We start from the raw sequence: 21,112 nt of genomic DNA on the forward strand, positions 1-21,112 counted from the left end.
CTACTGAGGATGAATGCGCGAGGGTGCCGCGAATGGTAGCAGGTGCGTCGTGTGAATTTATCGCGGCGGAAAGCTCGACTTATGAGCGCTGGTTGAGATTTGAATCAAGTGAGAAAAAAAGACTCCCTGCTCCGGTCAATGATCAATTTTCACCATTTACAAATTCATGTCGTCAAAAGTTTCTTTGTTTCGGAATTTGTCGCTTTTTCTTTCGATTTTTCATTCGTTCTTAGTTTCAAGCCGATTCTAATGTAATCTCCAAGAGGCGACTGTGCAATTTTGTTGCAACACAGTTTATGCAAATTTTACTATGTGCATCATTTATTTTCTAGGTTTCTTCTTTTTTTGCTTAGAGAAAAGTTGTTGCACAATTATTTTTGATTTTAATAACTCAGACTCTTCGAAGGTATCGTCTCGCATGTATTCTGCGATCAAACGATTCGAAGCGTCTATTTTTATTTAAATAAGCTCATTAAAACTACAGTTTCTGTAATTATTTTAAAAACTGTCTTTTAATCGAGATAGTTTTTAAAATAATTATCTAAACTGTTGTGTTTTAATGAGTTTATTTTAATTAACCACGTTTAAGCACGTTCAACAACGGGTTAACAAAGTTGATTTCTCTACGAAAATTATATAAACATTTTTCAGTTTATCGATTTCATTAGAAATTATTTCGTGTAAATGTGTCAGGAGCAAATTTATAATTAATTTCTTTGTTGATTTGTAATTAATATATTTGTTTTGCTTACAATTTCTATAAACAAATGATCAAAATAGATATTTTTATGCGCATAGACAGAACGATTAAACGAGAAAAGGATCATTTTCATTAGAGCTCGTTCATCTAGAAAATTCTTGCAAATCCCGCCATTTGTTCTGTCGCGATATCGACTCGATCGATTTCGCTCGAGTTTATTTTCGATAGAGCCGACCGAGTGCATTTGTGGCATTCCATATATCCATAGCAAGCCACCGTGGGTTAACATCGGCTTCCGAACACTCGTGCCCGCAAGCCGCACTATCCTCGCGGCGAAAAGTGTTCCCGTACGATATCTCTCTGACCACACGATAGGCGGAGATGGAGGTAGGAGAATCGGTGAGAAACATTTGAAATCAGTGTGTTCCTCGGGGACACGTCGTAAATCGTGCGTTCCGTTGTTGGCGCCTTTCCACGTGCTACCGTATCCTCTTTCCTTCTTTCTTTCTCTTTCTCTCTTGCTTCTTTCTGCTGTGTCTTTCTTCCGTTGGCGCGTGCGAAATACGAAGAAATCCGAGAAAAATCGCATTATCGCTAACCTACGAAACAAAAGTCTCGAAGAGAAAAAAAGGATCAGAAACGCTCGCGGCGAAACCTTGGTACACAAGCAAATTGCCATTTTTTGTTTTCTGATTGGGGTATCGACATTTTGATATATTTATTATGCTTTATGTATTTATATAATGTTTTGCATAATTATTTCACGATTGGCGAAACAAGGCAGGCAATTTTATTTAATTGCAGCAATTATTATTTGTACTTTTAAAACCCATAACAAAGAGAATGCAAATTTACAAAATTACAATAATTAAATTGGGAATTGTAATTACATAAATCGTCTAACGAATTTTCACGTGTTTTCTTCGTTAAATGCAAGTGCGCACATAAGCTGAAATTTTGGCTTTATATTTACATTTGCACCGTCAACGTAATCATTATCGAAATATAATTTATTTCTTTTATCTTCATTTATAAAATTATTTTAGACGTAACTCGGTATTGCCGAAATATAAATTTATTTCTTTCATTTTTGTTTATCAAATTATTTTAGACATAACTTAGTTACAAGTTTCATCACTTGAAATATTGCAAGTTTCAGATAGTGTGTGCATTCGACATATCTATGTATCAATTGACACTCGTTTCAATTAAATTTTCAATCAAAACTGACGTTGAAAAAAATATATCTGTATTTTTACAGATACGTACATGTACTGACATGTAGTTTCATTTAGAGTAACCAATCACTCATTCTGTTAACTTTTTTTATTGTATGAAATATGCTGAAAGAAACTTAATGAAAGATTTTTTTTGTATCTAGCGTCCATTGTATTTCTATAGTAATCTATTGAACGCTGTATACATTTATACTTTCGGATAAAATAATAATAAAGTACTAACATATTATTAGATAATATCATGAAAATTCAGCATTGTTTCAATATAATTAATACTAAATAATTAATACTAAATGCTGAAAGGAATTAAAATTATTATATTTGCGTAACTTTGTTTTTATCTTGTCTTTATTGATAAAAGAGAAGAAATAATAACAGTTACATTGTTTCGCGTTTTGTTGTTTAATGCAAAAATCAATAATTGGCGACGTGCTTTATGAACCGTGAAAGTATCGCCCTGCAACGCTGTGATTGATTTTGAAACAAGTACTCGTATGAAACATTCGAACGGAATATGTGTTGTGATCGGCATATCGAAAAAAATATGTGCTTTTCGTGTATATGCTTTTGTATACGACTGTCCAGTTTCGTTCGCTATCCCGGCAATATATTTGTATGAGCTTTCACAATATCCCCATTTTGCTTTGCAAATGTAGCTGCCAACAAACCGAGCATTTTCCATTGACGTGCGCTGCTTGTTGAAAGTACAATTTTACCTTCGCAGATAGAACAGGAAGCGTTCCCTGTTACATTTTCGCAAATAACCGCTCATTTATTATTTGTACGGGGCTGTAAAGTGATCTAATCATAATCGAAGTGGTATCTGAACTGTAAACCTTGCAGTTGCGCGATGTTAATGCCTCGTCAATAATACTACCGTCGGAGTTTGCTCTGTTACACATGAGATCCTTGTAGCGCTGTATCGGAAACCCCAGAGATACCGTCGCCGAAATCTCGTGTTACGTTAGTATTCATGAGCGGGAGTGGTTTACCGTACGCGCGTCTGAGCAGCTATTTGGACGCCACTTTGACATAGACCAGCACTTGTTTTACGGGAGAAAATAGAATCTCTCGACTACGAGAATAAATGTTATTGTCACTGTCAAAGTTACGGCGCGCACTCTCCCATTGAAGCATAATATCATGTAGAGTTGATTAGAGCAATGTATAGTATTAAGAATGTAAAAGTACCGACAAGCGTATCGTGTTGCATTTCAGCGTAAGTGCATTAATATTCAAGAGGCTCCTGCCAGGTGAAGCGAATGAGGAATGTCTAGTGATGTTAGTGTTGTTAATCGACTGTAAGCACTTTGCACCGGGATCGTTTCCGGGATCGTTTGCAATTGCAAATTGAATTCTCCATAGTCTGCCGAATAAATGCCTAATGGTTTGTCGAGGAAACGGAATTAATTACGCTATCATCAAATATCTGTTATCAAGTGATTTGGTATTTCGAGATTAATTGCTTGTCCATTCGCGACTACAATAGTTTCATGAATTTCTCTTCGATATAGGTATGTTTTGACTGTCTGTCTCGTCTGTCTTTCTCGTTATGTTATATTCGCGTCATGTTTATTTCTACACAATGTGTTCAATATCTACACAGTTATATCTGTCCAAAACAGCAAAGTTTGGAATACATCTCTCGTAAATTGCAATAAATATCGGTCTCCTCGTTAGTTCTCTTGTTGATTTTATTTGATAATAATTGTCCACTAAATTTTATTCTGGAATCTTAGAAACTTTCGATTGCTGTGAACAGAGGTGGGCAGTATTTGAAATATATGTATTTGAAATACGTTTTTAAATACATTTTTTTAAGAGTATTTTGTATTTACATACTTTTTTGAGAATATTTCTTTCGTGTTTTGAATTTTATTTTTAAATACATTAAAAGAATCCATAAACTGCCAACTGTCTATTTTCTAGCGAGGAAAGAGATAGATTCACGTTTTTTATGGAATAAGTGAGATTGATCAACACGAATTTTGCTCTAAACTGCAGCTGATATTATTTTTTAATGATAAAAATAATAGCATAGTAAGTTTAAATAATTAGAAAATTCAGATGTAAAAAAACATTTATTTGCTGCAACACATCTTTGTATTCACTTAATCCAGTGGAGAGATTATTTTCTTCTAAAATATATGTTATAATAGTTTTTAAGTTTAATTTTGAAATTAAAACGCAATCAAAACTAAAATTCCGATAGAAGAATAATAGAAAAGTAAAAAAAAATATATAAAGATTAATAAGGTTAGATAATTTTAAATAAAAAGTGGAAAAAAAGTATTTTGTATTTAAATAAAATTTTTAACGTATTTTGCCCAGCGCTGGCTACGAAGCATTTTAAGATTTACGACAACAGAAGAAGTGAATATTGCAATAATATAATAAATTTATCACGTTAAACATATACGGAAGTTTACGCGAATATCGTAGGGTTGAATGTCCTCTTCGTGCACGAAGACGGCGTGCGTTTTATGAATCGTACGTAGTGGGTCCCCAAAAAGGGGTCGGTACGGGCCATCGAAGTGGCTATATCTTGGTGTCAGGAACCGGAGTCAGGGATGTTGGCTGACATTGACCGCGGGAGCAACCCCCGCTCGGGGTTCTCGCTGGCGCGTGGAAACGGCGCTTGCGCTTCGCAGAGAGACTCTCGCGCGGCCGGGTTGTCGAAAGAAGGGGCGACGGGGTAAAACACAGTACGACCCCGGACGATCAAGGGGTAGCGGCGTTATAGTCCACGAGGGCTTCCGTCTTTCTATTTTGCTGGGCAGTAGATTCTGCGGTAGTAGTGGGTCAATCCTAGCGAAAGGAGACGGGCTCAGTCTCGGAAGTATACATATCTCGCGTGTGCCTGTGTGCTCGTGATTTTTATCACGGATAGGATATCCTTCGCCGTGCCATTTGGCGGATTCATCGTTTCGCGTATCTCGCGATTGCTGTTGTTACCGGTTACACGTATCTCGCCGATAAAACGCTACGCAGTTGTTACGTCGGATTCGTGAGTTTCGCTTTCTTCTCGGGGTGATACAAGTGCGTCGAAACAAATATAGGAGCCTTTAGCGCAGGATTATGGCTTTATTATGAAATATTTGATGTAAGTATCGATAAAGATAGAAAGTTAATATCAGTAGAGTACACATGGGGAGTACACATAGCTATCGGAAGTTTTTTGTGAAACTTAGCGAGATGAGGAGGGAGCCGGGAAGTTGATCTCGTATAACGCTGAAAGCCGGTACCTCGTGGTCCGGACAACGAGAGGATACTGGGCTGGAATGCTTCAGGGAAGAAATATGAGTTGTTCTTGGCGCTTGTCGGGAATTGTTGAGAGTCCTGAACAACGACGGCTTTAGTCGTGGATAAACTTAGTTTGATGATGCCTCGTGCGCACGCGATACTTTTCTTTTCCTCCGTGGATGAACTTGCTGTTATACTTTTGTGACCGATTTTTTTGCCGTTAGAATTAATGACTTTTTGATGTCATTGGGTACTTCTTTTCATTAAAATGTTATTGAAGTTTGTTATTTGGCAGGAAATTACTTTTTTTGAGTGCGAATGTAGTACACGTTCGCACACAGAAAGAAATAAGTATCAACTCAACAATTGTTTTACATATAACCAAGAATATCAAATCTTCTTGAAAGAATTTATAATTTTAAACAAACATAATTTGCTTATATGAAATTTTTTTTTTTCCATGTAAGCAAATTATGTTTTTTTAAGATTATAAATTTCTTGCTAGAAGATTTGATGTTCTTGCTTATATATGAAATAATAAATTGTTGATTTGATACTAATTTTTTTCTGTGCATATATTTTATTCTTCGATGTTATTATTTTATTGAATTCTTCTTAAACAGTCTAAATTTTAATTTTTAAATAATTTTCATATTATTTTCGGTATATTTATCTAATTTTTAAATAATTTCTATATTACATATTATTATATTTCAATATTTTCTGTGGAATATTTGACATATATCTATAATAGTGTCTCTCTTAAAAAACAAAGATAAATAAATATTTTGCATTTAATTCGTCATTTTTAGTATGCACGAGTAAGACGTTTTCCGTGTTCCGTCGCTTTTTATCCGCTTTTCCCCGGCTTTTCCCGTGCACGAAGCTGCATATCGGGACGCCAGAATAGACGAGAAACTCATATTCGACGATTCGTATGCGCAGCCAGCTATCGAACGTTCGATTAGTCTGCATCCAAGAGACAATAGTTAATCTTTATAGGCGATTTCGGTATGTCGTTGTGCCAAAGTGTCCGCCACTGTAGTACCGTTTGATACTAGCTTGCTCAATTCCCGCCACGCAAAAGCCGTTGCTACTCATAGCGAGTACTTTGATGAAATGTGCGCGGTATACGGCGTAAAGCTTTTCACATGCTCGGCTTCGTTAGTGAAAGCGATCATCGTAAAGTCGCGTTTTATACCAAACATATAGAATGAAAAAAAAATATGTATATATATATCTTGTCATTTATACATATATGTTGTTTTTTATATTATTTTAATTTTAATAATTTATTTTAAATTCTGTTTTAACTACACGTACTTAATTTATTGTCCTTATCAGCGTTATCATTATTGTTTAATAACTCTCGTTATTGACAATGCAATTTAATGCAAATGCTATAATCGTTCTATAAATTATACTATAAATTATAATGCAACGCGGTGCACAAACTTTATTTCTGCGTGTCTATGCATTTTTCAGTGAATTTATTTATCAAACGCGCTGTATTTTATTTTACAAAAAGCGTCCACTTCGCTGCGGTTTAGATATTTAGAGGCGAATTTGCATGATCATGAGGCAAATGCATGATCACAGATCACTCATTTAATTTTCGACACTAACACCGGATTATTAACTGCGGGCGCAAAGCGATAATGCGTGCCGCGCTCTTGCAATAATGCGAAATTAATTTATTCGATGATTACGTATCTGACCATCGGATTAATACTTGCGTCGATAAAATCATTAGAATGGAAATTAGGATGTCAACATTAATATTGCGCACTGTTGCTGATCCCGCTTTCCCTCTTATCGTGTATGTCGTATTCCCTGTCGCCGGTCCCGAGCCACTGCCGTGCACTGACTCTCGTTACGCGCTCGATATGTGCGTCGAGCGAAACTCGAGCTCGCAGCGCGTAGATCGGATGTGCTCGCGAGCGCTCATTACGCACAGTTAGATTAACATTCAGTGCGCAAAGCGAATCGCGGCTCTATTTCGCGTACTCCTGCTCCGTATCGCGGCACACGGTAAATCGCTAAGTATATGCAGCCATAGTCGCATTAGTTGACCGCGCAAAGAAAGTTGCGTGTGCGCCACGCGTGTCGCAGATAAATCCGGTGTTTTGCGCGTGCCCCCGGGACCCCGTGTGTTACGCGAGCCGCGCTTAACCGCAGCGGCGAGCGCAGAATGCATATTTATGACCTACGATGTGTACCCGTGCATGTGGCAGAACTTTGTCTCGTGCCATACGTTACAAAGGGGAAGTCCATTATAATTGCTACGCCAACTGATACCCGCATTTCAGGCGGGGTAACAACCGGGATTGCGGGAGACGGCAGTTTAACCGTTTAATCCCTCATATGTTTTCCAGCGTTCGTATTAAAGCGCGCCGAGCATTTATCCGGAGTGACATATTAGACTGTGTCAACTCCAGTTACCGCGAAATAGATGGTTCGAGCGATTAAGGCACTTGATCGCGCGAAATTGTCATTGCTGTAAAAGTTAGGTAGCTTTTAAAGCAATTTGATGGATGGTGAAATTTAATTTCTTTTGAGCGGAACTATTTATGCTAGAGATGATTTTGCTTCTATTCTTTCTCAGTTTATCATCTTCGGGTACACAGTGTGAAAAAGCAGGGCATCTCATAGATCAAATTTAATTACGAAAATGTTTGATATGGAAAATGTACAGGGGCTGTATTCTTGAAAGCATGCGAATAACTTTCGCATACGAAAGTAAACAAAATAGCCAGTGGGAGAATACCATCGAATAATTCCATTGATTATTCTGCCCCTTTTGTAAACGAAAGTTATTCTGCATATTTTCAAGAACAGGGCCTAGATCTTTTTTTTTCATATTTGTCCGTTTTCGTAAACTCGTTTCTTTTTTTTTTGCAGCGATGGATCCGATTGTTAAGGATGTTCTGGCTATACAATACAAGCTAAAAGTTATCGAAATATCTTTAAAAATTGAAGGAAAATTTATTCTTTCCTTTTTTTTAATCAATAACAAAAAATTTTGGTCGCGAATGCCCGAACTTTAGACCTAAATCTAGCTACAAAGAAGAAAACACTGAAAAATTTGATTTATAAATATATAATTGTTTTTGCAGTGAAAATTACTACACTTTGCTACAATTTATTTTAAATAATTATCTTTTAAACGATTAAGTGTATCTAAGTGAATATTTGCACGAATATTTATTAGAGTTTTATTAGTATATGTAAAAATTTTGATTTGATTGACAATTCATTTTTCCATTAAATTTATAAATAAATACCGCAAATCGCGATTTTATATAAGAATCAAGAGTGAACATAAAATTAAATAACTTTTAAATTAACAAGTGAATTGTGCTCAAATTTTACACAGATACTCAAAAATTATTTTATGAAATTCGTATATTTTTGAATGTTTTCTGAGATATAATCATACATTCTTAATAATTAATAGTTCATATATTTAAAAAATCTAAATCTGTCTTAGACACATTTATTAGCTATTGCGATTGTTTTCAGACATGTCTTCAAATATATTTCTTCCAAATATATAATTTCTTTCCTTCCCAGATATTGTGTTGTGCTATAATGGTGTTGGCTAAAATATTAATTTAGATTCAAATTACCTCGCAACTTACTGGTTATATTTCAGAGGTATGAATATGCTTCTACGTATATACATAAATATTCGTTTCTTCCAGTACTCCTTTGTACCATTTTTTAATTAAATGTCATATATGGTATAGAGTTAGAGTACATACAAAGTCGTTTGGACGCAAGTTTCAGCACGTTGCCGAGCTTTTGCAAATTGCACTCTACCGCGTTGCTTACCTTCCCAAGCTCTCAGTGTACATATATCGTTATGCTTGCGTGCATGTGCGTGCGAATTGCATATAACGCGTGTGCGGGAGATGGTTTACACGTGAAAAGGATGAACAGCACGCGGAGTTCCTCGAGTTAAAACGCAGCGCGAGATGATATTAACTTGTGAAGCTTTAAACTAAAATGACGCGCGGACTGATCGTTGGATCGCAAAGTAATTTTAATTGGAGCTTTGAGAAAGAAGATGGAAATGCTTGCACGTAGTGATCGCGCGCTGCCTTTCCTCACGGACATTATTTCGCCGTCTATAATCGAATGCACGACTAGAATTTCGATCTGCGAGCTCTATACTCTGTCTGGATCCCGTAGAGAATCGGTTTTCTTCGACGAATGCCAAACGATACAAGGAACAGAGAACCATCTCGAGTTCACGTCTCAAAGGTAGTACGGCAGTTTTCTCCGATACACGGACAAATTTATCAGTGAAGTTAAATTGGATGTTGCGCTTTGTGACTTGTCAGAGTAAACGTGAGACTCAGATGAAAAAAAGTACGAGATGCAGCACATGGTTTTAGTTGGGCCAACGTATGTATTTAAATAGAGTTAACAAAATATGTTGCACGATACATACGTTACGTTACGATGTAATTTTATTTAACCAGAAGAGTGATGTCACAAATATTAATCAATTTAATATCAGTATCATTATCAGGATTATTAATTTGATTATCAATTTATATAATATTTGTGATATTGCTCTTCTGGTTCAATTTAAGAGCTATGTTTTCAAGCTCAAAAATAAGTTCAAAAAAATAGAAAAAATGTATAAAATCGTGTAAGAAATATTATTTAAGCATTAAGATTGTGCTACGATTGTTGTTGGCCTTTCTCAATTTTAACGGTAAATGTAAATCCCAATCATTGCTATAATAATTTTAATTGATTTGAATCAAGAGGGTGCTTTTCGCGATCATCTCGTTTTCTTACAAGTGTATCAAATTCTTGAATACATGTCATTACTATTATTATCGAATGTAGGTGAGAAGAAAATGAAATAATTAATTCAGAAGTCTCTCAGAATGAGAACGATCGATTAGTTCTGCAGAAATGTCACACGTATCTATGTTTTCTCGTAACCTAAATTCGTAATAGACATTGAATGTACATATTCCTACTAGCTGCTTATATTTATAGAATGACGTCAGCTTTCAACAAAAATAGGTTGATTTCAAACTTTTACACAATTCTCGAGTCCTTTTATAATATATAACCTTTATACGTGGAAAGTCATATTGAAAAATTAGATTGAGTCTCGACATTTATAATATGTCAGTGTTTCATCTTTCGGTTGAAATCTTGATTCAATGTCCATTGCATTATTCAATTTTCTATTTAATGGATACAATGTATTCAGATAAATAACTTATATTTATTTAAATAATATCTGAGATAAATTTTTACATTAAAAACTATATTTAAGGTAAACCATTTTTAGAAACTGATAAGAAAGCGATATGTTATTTGAATGTGGAAAAAGTTAATATTTATTTATTACATTAATTTTACAGAGAAATATGAGATAATTTATATATATATGACAATAATTCCAATTTAAGTGGTACAAGATTTTTAATGAATTATTTTCGACTGTACGCGATCAAGTGATTTTCCCATACAATTGATGAAAATCTTATAACTAGAAAGAGCTTGTCTCGAAAATTTCCAAGTGTTAAAGTAGCAAATGCACAGTGGAAAGTTGCTGAATGCGTACTGGTTTCTTAAAGCGTACCTTTTCAATATTTTACATTTTTATTTCATATAATCAATATGACAGATACGCTTTAGGCGATCGGTTTACTGAATTCACTTTTTACAGCATGTTATAAAAAAGCTAATATAACAAATTAATTTGTTATTATTGAAGAATTTAATATGTCATAATAGATGATTGAACCATCGAGCTGCAATTTCGAACTTTGATTTGCATCCAAACAGCACCAAATGCGAAATATAATAAAAAATAGCTTAAGTACGCATTTGGCAACTCTCCCCTACATGCTCGCAGTTGACGATACTTGATTCGCAAATGGCGATATTCGTTTCGCGAATATAAAACGAGAGAGAATTTTATAATGGCTTTTTCCATTAGTCGCGTCATCATTTGAAACTCCTGCAGTTCTCGCTGTTTGCGTTTCTCTATCGCGAAATCCGTCTATCAAGCGGAACGCGTTTGCGGATCCTTAAGCTGCTCATCGCGTCGAATTAAAGAACATCGGATCAATCTACAGATCCGGATTGACTCGAGAGCTTCCTTTCGGGTGAACGTCCAGTCGCAGGACTTCACGCGTTCGACCTTCTTGCTATATGTTAACGTAATTCGGAGGACACATCGTTGAAGTAACTCGATTTCCGATCGAGCCATGCGGATAACTCAATGCGCGCAATCGAATAACTCTGGTGGTTCTGTTAGCGACGAGATGGATGTGCTGAATGGAAACCGCAGAGGATACTCATCCGCTCGAGAAAACCGCAGGGAGACGAATGGGGGACGCGCGTCGCGCCGCGCAGAAAGAGAGAATGTAACACCGATCGATTCAATAGAATTATACATTCGTTAATCTGAACATCTCTGTCGAATTCCATGCTCTTTATACCTTATCTCAATTGCGTGTCGATTTATTCGACTGCGACTATAAGCGATTACAGCTCTTCGTTCGGCGAAGAATTCCAATAGCGAAGTATTTACTATGAAATCGTTTGTCTTGGATGATATAATGCGCCAGTAGTCACATTTTTTATCTATTCGTTTTTGTTTTTCATCGTTTAGTAGAGATTAATTTTTATTGTTTATTTCTATCGCCGCGTGTGTGCGAAACGAATTGTTCACGTGAATAAAATTCAATGGCGCATGCTTTTAAAGTTTACGAATGCTTTTAAGTATCGTGTCGGAACAGCAGTTTTGAATATATTGTACACACGAGAGCGCACGAAGAGTGCTCGAGAGTCGTTGCGTATGTACCTGGGACAATTTCGAGTAGTAAGAATTGCAGTTGTTATATCGAGATTGGGCGGGATCCGTTTACTTTTTTTTCTTTTTTTTTTTATACTGAATAGCAGGATCGCGCACGGTAACTGTACCGTTTGTTGTTATCTTATTGGTAGTTTTCGGTCGAGCGGCATTTCTAGTCGCGCGTGCGGATCGAAGGACGGCAGCGAGCGGCTAATGGAACTAAGTAGTTAGGCTAAAAACAGGTACGACAGTCGACTAGTTCACCGATAGTTCAGAGACAATACCCGACAAAATCCCTTTTGCGGGTCTCACCACCTTTAGGTGAAACAATGCCCGATTCTTTCGTGAAATCACCCACCCGAGACATGGTACATATACAATGGGTCCAATCGGGGAGGCGTGCTTCTGGAAAATCAATGAGGTTTAGCGCGCGGCAGGATAAAGGTACACACATTCTTTTATCGCGTCGGCTTATTGTCATTAAGGGAGCGCATTTGTAAATGTCCATTTATTTATCGTCCTGCCTACGCCCTCGTTTGACAATGGAAATGTCATTCTCGAATGCTTTTGTGGAATGATTTATACGCGCGTTATTATTAATTAAAAAAAATCCACGATAAATCGATGAATTTGCATCTCGAGAGACATTTAGGAGAAATATTGTGTGTGCAATGAGAGGAAATTTTGTGTGATATTAGTATATTTAATAATAGAGGAGAGGCGCCGATACTGGCACCGCATTTTGCTTTTATGATATAATATTTTTTAAACAAAAACTAAAATTAAAACTTTAAAAACATAAATACAAACTAGAAAGTGTCTTCTATCAGATAATATAGCAGTTTTTTATAATACTATAATATTTCGTATTTTGTAATAATTAATGTTTTTGCAACATAATTCAAAAAAGACATCTGAAAAATTGGACCTTAAAATTGGCACCCTAAGCAATAGCAGAATTCAGACATGGCTCCGTAGTGGAGGAGTTAACTATTAAATTAATTGATAAACAAAGTAATAAAATATGTTTTTATATATTAAACAAAAAATTTCTAAAGTTATAAAGCAAGTTTTTTTAGCATCTTATTAATGTATACGTGGATTTGACGTTATTTTTTCTATCTTAATGTATTTAAAGAAAAATGTGAAAAAATGCATAAAACACCTGTCAATATTTTAGTTGAAGATTTCGCAGTTATTGTTCTCACAGAGAGGTGGTCCATTTTATGTTGCGTAGCAATTTTATGTTTCAACCGCATAACGAAAAAAGTATGAAACAGAAAAATATAAATAACACAGTTTTAGGAAGTTACAAACATGTAAATTGATCTAATATTATCAATAATATACTCACTACAGTTTCAACTATGCAATTTGCAAAAGAAAAACGTGCAAATTTTATTTTTATTTTTCCAAATTTTGTTTTTAGCAGATTTTATATAGTAAACAACCATGAATGTATAAACTATGGATTTTTGTTTCTTTAATTCAGAGCTCATGTTTTTGTCAGTATTAATAAAGTGTAATGTTTAGTTTTCAAGAAATATGGGGGTGCCGTTAGGAGGGGGTGGGTGTTAGCGACCTTCTTTTACGTATAAAGGATTTTCCCGATTTTTGTTAATTGCTTTTAATTTCCGACTCTATTAAATCGTAAATACTTTCACTGCTTATAAAGAATCGCACAATTAATAATTATCATTATAATTATTAACGAATATATCGAATAACATATAATTGTGAACTGTGGTAAATTTGAAAATCTGCACATATATCAATTACTCGTAATATAATTTATTTATTTGAATATAAATGCGTATAAATCGTATAAAACTACACATGTTTATAATATGAACTAAAAGTTGTAATTTAATACATAATAATGCGAGTTAATTTATAAATTTACCTCTTTGTACAGTATTGCATTTGTCTTTAAAAGTTCCTGTCGACAGCGAAAGCTCGCGTGTAGGAAAATCCCTTGGATCTACGTAAAAGCTCCTTCCCAATTACGGTAATCAAGAGACGTTTCGTTACACTTGTTCGACCCTTCGAACGAGGGTTTACATGGTTAATTACCGAACGTGGCTGGCGGATCGTCTGCGAGCCATGTGGAAGAGGTCCCGGCCGGTCTGTATATTTGTTGTCACAGGGGGAGGATTTGTCCAGTAGCACGCGGATTAATCGAGCGAGGGCCAGCGGTAACGGAGGCGTTATCAGTGCGCCTTGCAGATAATGCGTGCCAGGATGCAGCTGGATAAATGAAAAATGAGAAAGGGAGAAAGACAGAATGAGAGAAAGCCAGTCTCCCCCAAAGTGCGTGTACGTTACGCATGTGTGCGCGTCTATCCGACCTCGTGCGAAATAGCTGAACGTGTTTGCTCCTCGTAAACCACTCCGTCGCGCGCGTATTCTCCGATTCTCTTCCCCTTGCATACCTGCGTTATCGCGCGAGACGATGCCGTATCGCGTTACGCGCTGACGCACCCTCTCTCGCGCGTATACGCGCGCGAACGCACACGCGCACGATCCCGTACGCGTGTTTCAAGGACATTGGGTGACCGGCCGGCCGCACAATTAAATCGAATTTGATCGAATTCCAGGCGTGTGTGCGGCCGGTTACCCGCAGTCCGGTCAGCCGACATCAGCGTTGCGGAATATTTCGGCCATATTGCTGATGAACCAGTGCACCCGGATCGTTGCGCCAGCTTTGCCCGGACTCGATATCGCGACAAATTATTCACTAATGCCCGGAGCGTGCGACATGGGATTTATTAATATTAGGCAACGTTTGCACCGTATAATTGATTGCCTCGTCGTCATTTCGTGCACATGGTGTCGCCGGTTGGCACATTTTTATGGTGTCTCTCTGATTTGTTGAAGGTAAATTGAATTTATTAAACATGTATGGAATATTTTGGACATACGCAGTACGTTACAATTGTTCACGCAGTGGTTTGCCACAGAGATAATTCAAAAATTTTTTTATGTACTTCGTAACGTTTATTTTTTTACATGATGAATTATTGCTTACATGGAAAGGAGAATTTTGCTGAAATATAAATCTGAAAATAATTATGTTGAACTATTGAAAAAATTATATCTGATATTTAGTTTGACTGCTAGAATGTCAAAACTGTTTGCAGCAACGTTATTATTATGCTTGGGCGTCCTACATAATTATTTTGATGGTCAAATGTAAAATTGTTTTCTGATCTGTATCTAATTAAATTTTTAGATGCTGCAATAAAATTGTTTTTTCCGCGTAATACTTTAAACATTGTGTATAATGTATACATATATTTTTTAATAAGCTTGATTTGGTAAAGACTTAGTTTCATAATATTGCAACATTAAAAGTAATTTGATTCTTGTCTCGTCTCGTCGATGTATGAAATAAATGAAAGACATCGCGAGAATTGGAAGCACACTTAAATTCTTCAACTTCGGACAAGAATCCAAAACGGCTGAGGTATATTGCTCGCATCCTCAGAAATTAATAGGTCCTCAAAACTTTTTTCATTCCGCGAAGGTAGCCATTTCTGGAACGATTGCTCTTGGTAAAATCTTGTTCAATTTACGATATTACGTACATAGCGAAGTTATATACATATATGTGGCATTATGTGGCGAAAGTTCTGCGCGATGCTTGCGACAAAGGAAGGTACCTTTATTGATTTGATCGGATAAATGTGACGTTGATACTTTTATAGAGCACAATATCGCGAATAGATCGGCATATACGTTGTCTAAGCGTACCGAATATAATCTCAGGACAGCGCCATTGCGCTTCTGTATTCCCAGGCGGATGCCGTGGAAAATATGGCGATTTTACGTTGTTTTGATGTGATATAATGATTTCTCTTGAGACTTCTATCATTCGATCCACGCGTGCAAACGCGTATGGCGCGACCCGATCATATCGACCTAAAGCGCCCCGAGGAATTTCTGAACTCGCATCCGAATATCATATTTTACAGTTTCACGAGGGTAGCTCCCTTATTTGCGAACTTGCATATGCAATTATCTTGAAGTAGATCTAGATCTTACGAGTTCTTTTTTTTATATATGTGTTGGTTTTACTAATATTATTTTTTATTATACGTTACATAATTTCATCAATTTTCATGCAAAATATGTAACGCTTTTAATGAATCATGTTTAATGTAAATTTTTAATATATAAAGTCAATATTGAGTTTTAAATTAATGATTAGCTTAGCTTGTATTATATAAATAAATTTTTGTTTTTTACATTTATTTTTGATTATTTATGATTTTTGTAGTTTATTTTTATTCCTCTTTAAATCGAAAGTTATTTTCATAAATATATTAATATTATATAATTTTGTATTGAAATAAAATCAGGATTTCTAATAAATTTATACTATACCAAAACTAGTTGATGGACATTTTATTATGCAAAGATAATTATGTGATAATTACCTCATATATTTGCATGCAGAGTTTTAATTATATTTTAAATATGCTCACATAAATCTGTTTGATTATAATTTTGTAGCTTGAGGATTAAAAAAACATTGTGTGAGTAAGATTATATTTTTCTAACGTATTTTTATAGTTTATTTACTCTGTTGTTAAAAATTATTTTTTACAACATTACAAAAAGTCTCAATTTTTTTGTGTAAGCATTTCAAGCATTCAAGATGATTTATACAATGTTTTATTGTAATTGGCTGTTTAGTTATTTTGTAAATAAATAAATAAATTTTGTTTATTTTACAGAACTGATCTCTGCATTACAACATAATTTTATATAAATTATTTTGAGTATTTAAAGTATTTAAATAAAAGTATTAAAATAAAAAGTTCAGGTTTTTTATTATTTTTTATTTCATTATTTTGTTATTATTATATTTTCATTAGAGCATATATCTATTTCTTATTGAAATAAATTTTTGATACAGATAGAACATCGCCGACAAATTTTTTTCTACTATTTTTAAATGCAAAATATAAAACAATATATTTTTTTATAATTTTCTTAATGTTTTGAGAAATATCTGACATTCTTAATATACATACTTCTGAATATTATCAAATGAATTTCTTTTATTAAAAATTTTGTATTAAATTTTTTTCAATTTTATAATGCATTTTATAATGTTAAATTTATTTTTTGTCGTATATAGCTGTTTTAAATAAATTTTGTAGGATGTAGCAGTAGAAACTGTCGTTCCGGAACTTTGCGCAATCTTTTTCTGCTTGCTAGAATAGTATATGTGAAAGGTCCATTTGCGAATCGAAAATCTACTCGTATCTCGTAGTAACGGAAAAGGAAAGATGGAAAAAGGGTAGGAGGAAAAGAGGGTGGATTTGAAGTAGGCTCGAGGCTATCTTGATTGGGATATGGTAATGCTTGGCGGTAGTTAAGGACCAATTTCTATGAATGTGTGAATGCACACGCGGAGATGGAGGGCGAGGAGGAAGAGGAGGAATAAAAGGAGTAAATGAGAAAATAAAAGGAAGATGTTGGTAGAGAGATAGAGAGGGGAGAAAGTGGGGTGGCGAGGTCGAAGGATCGAACGAGAGCGTGAGAGATGCTGGAGAGGACGCGATGAGGAGGAGGGAAGAAACACGAACTAGGCGGGCGATGCGGCATGCTAATATCGGATTTTCCGTTCGTACGTTCGGTCCATCTGCTCGGGAAGCGTTTATTTGGCGCTTTATTTCCGCCATACGGATGGATGGCGATAGATGGGGAAAAGGATAGTTCCCTATGAAAAAGCCGAGCACACGCCGCGAACAACTTTCTCTGCCGCGAAGTTTCACGAGGGCCGACCGATCGACCGACCGACCGACTACGGCGAACAAACGATGTGAAAACTCGGGTGAACGTATTGCCGATAGCCTATCGCAGGAAATCTCGAAAGTCGGGTTTTGTGCGCGAGGTTTCCCCAAGTTTTTTCGTTTGTTGTCGAGGACACGTGTCTATTTTTGTCGGTCGTAAAAACGACGTTAGGTCTTGCGCACAATAGACGAATATTGGATATTACGGATAGAAATTAAAATTTCAGAATTAATTTTCTCAATGAATATTTAACATAACGCATAATGGAAGTGAGAAATAAAGTTGTTCACTTGACTAAATTTTTCAACTTGATTGAATTTCTTTAAAATCAAATATAAAGAAATAATTGTTTAAACTAAAGTTGAAATATTTTATATATTTAAGCCAAATGCGTAAATGCTTCAACTGAAAAGATTTAATCAAGTTGAAAAATTTAGGCAAGTTGACTTTTTTTTCTCAATGTAGTATTCATCGAGGAAACGGATTCTAAAATTTTCCTTTTGTCAAATTGTATCATTTACGCGCGAATTAAAGACAGTTGTTCATTTTATCCTTATCGTTTATATAATATTGTATCATGCTTCTAATTGCATTCATGTTCAAAAAAAGTCCGTATTCATCACAGATATTATTTAGATAAGTCTTATAAAATTATTGACAATTTTGATTCAAATGGTACACAGCAACTCTTTATCGTAGCATATTATTCCAACGTATTAATTTTGTAATTTACTAATTGGTGCACATTGATACGCATTGTGTGGACGCTATTTGATTCGCCTCTCTTTGATCCGTCAGGTGGCCATTATATCGGTTTCACGTGGCGTACTTGATATTTGTATGGGATACAGTGCTTTGATTGATACCACCCCATATTTCGCGTCAAACGTGACATCCTCATGAATGATTCAATCGCGTTCGTTTCTGACGTATCATCTATAACGTGCGCCCGGGTGTTTCGATATAATAAAAATTATCCACAGGGCCGTCGTTATCGTGACTGTATCCCATATAAACGGTGACAACCGAAACAAATTTCGAGCGTTTTCCCGGATCGTATGCCAGAAAAAAGGAATAAAGCAGCAAGGAAAAAGAGTATAGAGGAAATATTGCGCCGTCTACGATGTATATGGTCCATGGCTTGATTTTCATGTCGTCGCCTTCTTTCATTCGTCGTTTCTCATGGCAAAAGCTGCTGGATTACAGAGGAACGATAGTTTTCTCGGCTCGTTTCGTATGTGGGTCAGTCGACTCCCTGTTGCTTTTAGTTGATGAACCATCTCTCTCTTCGGTTATTGTTTACTGCTCGAGATGCCTATTGTCTCTCCTAAAAGCATTCGCTTTTAATTTCGGTCAAAGCACTCAAAATTTTCAATATCTCATTGACTTCATTTCTTTCTTCTTCTAGATGTACGGAACGATTATTTTTATTATATTATTATTCATTACATTCATTATTAACAGTCCATTATTATTATTATATGTTTAATTACGAATATGTATGTATATTATACATAAAATTTGTTTGTTACATGATTTTAACATTATACAAAATTTATAATGAAACTGCATATATTTTGCATTAATTTTTGTATCATTACTTATAAAAGTTTTTAATATTTGATTTAAAGAAGATAATAATTCCGTTTGGTAATAAAACTTGAAGGAAAAGTAGCTCATAAATTATATAATGATGGGATTAATTTCTTACGATCCAGATTAAGTTCTTACGATTACAGTGCAAATTAAATTTCCATTAATATATTCCAGCATAAACTGGAAGCTTCCACTATAGCTTCAGCGAGATTTTATCCGGACTTATGGTTCTCTAACGTTGTAAAATTTGCTGGCGTGCATTTTCTGACCACCCACTTTAACCACACAAAGCTGCTATATTTCCCAGATTATATTTAATGAAGGTCCGCAATGCTAGATCGCTAGAATGTATGCTTACTCCGGTAAATGCTCCGTACGCGTAGATATAGGCGAAAAGGGACTGATGCACCCAGATAAAAGTCATTTGTTTTGCGTTAGAATGCGACGTAATAATACGAGACACAATGATGCTGTGAAATTTGATTAGAATTTTTTATTTCCCATTGCATTTGCTTTTATTTGATTATTTACTATTCTTTTTTCATATTATTTTTATCTAAGAGATACATGATTGAGATACAATTTAAAATTGACAGCAATTATGTTTATGTTCTATTTGATAGTTTTTGTAATTAAAATGAAAAAATGAAACAATGGCTGGAGGCTCAATTGTATCGCAATGAAGGTATTTGAAGTCAATATGAAGGGATTACATATTTTTTTGATGATAAAAAAATTGATTTTTGGAAGTTTTTTGGAAAGGGTAATAAACAAATTTGAAATTTGCAAAAAGGACATATTTTGTTGATTATTAATATGTAAAAAATAATTTTTTAAAAATCTGTTTTGACTTATTTAAATTGATCTACTGGAGCTACTCTCGAATTCATCTCTCCATTCTTATCGCCACAACTTAAATAATTTTCATTTTTTTTTTTTTTTATAAAACAAGTTTTTACTTGTACAAAATGCAATTCTTCATGACCTGTCAAGCCATTAAAAAAACATTTTTTATTTTAACAATTTTTACAATATTAAAGATTAAAAATTTGTCGACAAAGTCGAATTTTTTAAAAATGCTATAACTTTTTGATTTTTACAAAATTTTGAAATTTAGCTCGTCAGACCTTAATGACATAATCATTCTAGAACGCTAAGATTCCCGAGAGCAGCCCCAGTAAAAGTCTATTTAAATAAGTCAAAACAGTTTTAAAAAAATATTTTTTATATATTAATAATCAATAAAACATGTCCTTTTTGTTAATATTATTTATTATTTCTCAACATAATTCCCTAAAATCAATAATTTTTTTGCATTGAGAAGGTAACCCTTTAAATGTGTTATGTAGAAAATAAACTATTATTTAAATATAAGCTATTCTGTACATAGATATGTTAAATATGTTGTCTTTATCTATTGATTGATTGTATTTAAGGCGAAGAATGGATGTGAGGCTATTTGAAAAGGAGTGATTTTTTATCACACATCGTGTATTTTTCTAGTTCTATTTACCATGAGAATTATAAATCCATCGCGTTGCATTCACAGAACGCCTAAGTGCAAACGCGAATAATAGCTTATTCATAACTTTGTCTGCTTTCTCTGTTTCAGGTAAGTTTCACGTGGTAATGCCCTTAACGCTTTGCGAAGTTAGCACCGTTACTGTAAGTAATGTCTTCCATTATCACTGTTGC

At 34.9% G+C, this 21,112-nt stretch overlaps 1 protein-coding gene across 11 annotated transcripts in view; it reads left to right on the plus strand.

Annotated features, from left to right (window-relative positions):
• The window catches only part of LOC105202434 (dystrophin, isoforms A/C/F/G/H), a 508,516-nt gene that overhangs the window by 69,784 nt on the left and 417,620 nt on the right, over positions 1–21,112 (plus strand). The gene's annotated exons all lie outside the window — the stretch shown is intronic.

Source organism: Solenopsis invicta, chromosome 7, assembly GCF_016802725.1.
Source record: "Solenopsis invicta isolate M01_SB chromosome 7, UNIL_Sinv_3.0, whole genome shotgun sequence".
Taxonomy (NCBI): Eukaryota; Metazoa; Arthropoda; class Insecta; order Hymenoptera; family Formicidae; genus Solenopsis; species Solenopsis invicta.